Below are 3,942 nucleotides of genomic sequence, written 5' to 3'. Positions count from 1 at the left end.
ACCAACAACTTCAGTCAGACATTCAGCAAAATGCAAGAGATCAGCCAGACCAATTCTGAAGCAGATATGGGTTCCAAAGGGAACTCGAGCTAACATCGAAGGACCCAAATCTTGATTGGGTACCTGAAGTAACTCTTCCTTGCAGGTCAAAATCAGGAAACACAAAAAGAAGGAAGACGTTAAAGCTTCAGTCAGAACATGGTATCAGGATAGCGGCTGCTCGAAGCACATGACGGGCTACAAAGAATATCTATCACACTATGTTGAGAAAGCTGGATCCAAAGTTACATTCGGAGACAACTCAATCGAAGAAACAAAAGGCTATGGTGTGCTCAACATGGGTAACGCTAGTATCAGTAATGTTAGCTTTGTTTCTGGTCTTAAACATAATCTGTTGTCTGTGAGTCAATTTTGTGACATCGGTTTCACATTGAAGATAAAAAAAGGATGAATTCACTGTTAGAAACAATCAAAAGAAGGTGGTTCTGAAAGGTTTCAGACAAGGGAGTCTCTACGTCGTTTCATGGGAAAACAGCCCACCTGAAACATGCCTCATCAGCAAAAGTAGCTCGGAGCTCAACTGGCTGTGGCACATGAGACTCAACCATCTCAATTTCAAGACGATCAACAAGCTTGCTCAACATCAACTGGTAGAAGGTCTGCCTTCTATTGTGTTCCAGAAGAAGCAAGAATGTGAAGCATGTCAAAGAGGAAAGCAGACGCGAATGTCATTCAAGTCAAAGTCAGGACACTCCTCAAGAAGAATTCTTCAACTACTTCACATGGATCTGTTTGGCCCAATCTCTCCAAGAAGCTACAACGGTAGGAAGTACACCTTAGTTGTTGTGGATGATTATTCACGATATACTTGGGTTATCTTTCTCTTCAAAAAGAAAGAGACACTGGAGGAACTGCCAAAGCTGCTGAGAAGACTGAGCGTGGAAAAGGAAGTCAACATCATCAGCATCAGATCAGATCGTGGGACTGAGTTCCTCAATACTGTCATTTGTGAGTATTGTGATGAACAAGGAATCAGTCATCAAACTTCTGCAGCAAGAACTCCTCAATAGAATGGAGTTGCAGAAAGAAGAAACATGTCTTTGAAGGAAGCAGCAAGGACGATGCTAGTCGAATCAAAACTCCCCTTGAAGTTTTGGGCCGAAGCAGTCAACAACGCATGCTACACGCAGAATCGCTCATTCCTCACTCAAAGACATGGAAAAACTCCATACGAGTTATGGAAGAACAGGAAGCCTTCAATTGCCTATTTTCATGCTTTCGGTTCTAAGTGTTTCATCCACAACAATGAAAAGAAGAGGTTAAACACATTTGATAGCAAGGCTGATCCAGGAGTCTTTCTTGGATACTCTGAAACAGAACGTTCGAGCAAAGCCTATCGAGTGTTTAATTCTCAAACTCTTTGTGTTGAAGAAACACCTCATGTGGTCTTTGATGAGTCTACAGATGATTTCAGGGAACAGGAAACTGAAAGGTGTGTCCACAACACTGAAGGTTCCAAAGCTGAAATCCACAACACCGAGCCCTCTACTATCTTGGTGTGGGGACCAGGAAAAGATGAAGATACTGAGAAGCTTCAGTATCAAAAGATCAGCCAAAGGTCTAAAGTTCAGACTGGAGCCAATGCAGATGGCATCAGTTAAGGGGGAACTCCAGTTGCTGAAGATCGAGTTGAACGTGCCGAAGTAGCTCCAGCTCAACTCTCCCCTGCTCCAGAAGGTGCTCAACACTTCAGAACCATTCTGACTGAAGAAGCCCCACCATCTCCACAAGAGATCAAGAAGTATCGAAGATGGTTTGAACTCCACTCAAAGGAGAACATCATTGGAGAACCATCAGATGGCGTCAAGACTCGAAGATCAACGTGCAACCTCGTCTTTGACATCAATCAAAACTGCATCAACGAAGATAAGATTTTCAGCTATTTCTTATCATCTACAGAGCCCAAGGATGTTGAAGAAGCTCTGAAGTCCACTCAATGGGTCATCGCAATGCAAGAAAAACTCAATGAATTCAACCGGAATTCAGTTTGGGAGCTTGTGGATCGACCAAACGATGCAAAGGTGATTGGTTTGAAATGAATTTTCAAAAACAAGAAAGACGAAGAAGGAAACGTTGTGAGAAATAAATCAAGGCTTGTAGCAAAAAGATACAGTCAAGAAGAATGAATCGACTACGACGAAACGTTCGCTCCAGTTGCCAGATTGGAAGCAGACAGACTCTTTTTAGCCTTCGCAGCTCACAAAGGTTTCAAGGTACACCAAATGGATGTGAAGTGTGCATTTCTCAATGGAGTGCTCACCGATGAAGTCTATGTGGAACAACCTCCAGGCTTTAAGGTTGCTGGACCAGAAAAGGTGTACAAGCTGAAGAAAGCGCTCTATAGCTTGAAGCAAGCTCCAAGAGCGTGGTATGATACTCTCTCAGAGTATCTTGTTAAACAAGGTTTCAAGAAAGGATATGTGGACAGAACTTTGTTCACTCTCAAAGAAGGAGAAGATCTCTTGCTTGTTCAGTTTTATGTCGATGACATAATTTTCGGATCCAAATCTGAACGCATGTGCAAAAAGTTTGCTGACATCATGACCAACAAGTTCCAAATGTCCATGATGGGAGCAATGAATTTCTTTCTCAGATTGCAAGTCAAGCAGACTAGCGAAGGAATACTGAGCAGTCAGTCTAAGTATGCCAAGGAACTGATAGCCAAGTTCGGTATTCAGCACATGAAATCAGTCAAGATCCCAATGAACACAAACTGGAAAGTTGATCCAGGTTCAGAAGGAAAATCTGTCTCTTCGACGAAGTACATAGAAATCATTGGTTCATTGCTGTATTTGACTGTGAGCAGACCAGACATCTCATTTGCAGTCGGGGTATGTGCAAGATATCAGTCAGATCCAAAGGAAGCTCATTTGGATGCAGCAAAGCGGATTCTACGATATCTTAAAGGCACACCCAATTTAGGATTGTGGTACCCAGCAAACGACGACTTCAAGCTCACCGGATATTCAGACTCAAATTTTACTGGATGCAAAATGATCGCAAATCAACCTCTGGAACCTGTCAATTCCTAGGCAACAGCCTCATCTCATGGTTTTCAAAGAAGCAGACTTCAGTCGCCACCTCCACAACTGAAGCTAAATATGTTGCTGCCAGAAGCTGCTGCTCACAACTCCTGTGGTTAGTCCAACAGTTGAAGGACTATGGGATAGACGAAAAGGAAGTCCCAATCTATTGCGACAGCTCCAGTGCTATTGCAATCTCCCAGAATCCAGTTCATCACACCAGAGTCAAGCATATTGCTATTCGACATCACTTCATCCGTGATCACGTCGAAAAGAAGAATATCTCTGTGGAATGGATTCCAACTGCTGTTCAGAGAGCGGACTTGCTGACCAAAGCTCTTCCAGAAGAAAGGTTCAACGATCTGTGTGGAAGGATCGGCCTCATCAACCCTGAAGAGTGATGCTGTGTTTGAAGATTTTCTCAAACAGTCATGCTGACTGGTGGTCATCCAACAGCTGTTCTACGACCGCTGACGTGGAAAGCAATGAAGTCAAGCGCTCATCTGAAGATAAGCCATTCCGATGATTCAACAAGGATCAAATGGTATCGACTGGCTACAATGATCAGTCGATCAGTAAGTATTTTTAAAAGCTTACTATTTAAAATCAGTTATTTCAGTTAAGAGCTTTGAGTTAAAATTCAAAATCTTTCTCTAACTGATCAGTTTCTTTCAAAACCTTTAACTGATTGTTGGAAAATGGTATATCCGAGAAGGACGAGTGTTTTAAAAAAAGGGGAAATCTGTTTTGATTGAACTTGTCCAAATCTTCTCTAAAAATCTTTCCAACCTGTTGCCTCTGTGATAAAATTTCTTGAGAACCTCATTGACATGACATAATGCAATGATACCTCTCACCT

This window comes from Salvia miltiorrhiza, chromosome 2 (assembly GCF_028751815.1).
Source record: "Salvia miltiorrhiza cultivar Shanhuang (shh) chromosome 2, IMPLAD_Smil_shh, whole genome shotgun sequence".
NCBI lineage: Eukaryota > Viridiplantae > Streptophyta > Magnoliopsida > Lamiales > Lamiaceae > Salvia > Salvia miltiorrhiza.
This window is presented reverse-complemented; position numbering follows the sequence as displayed.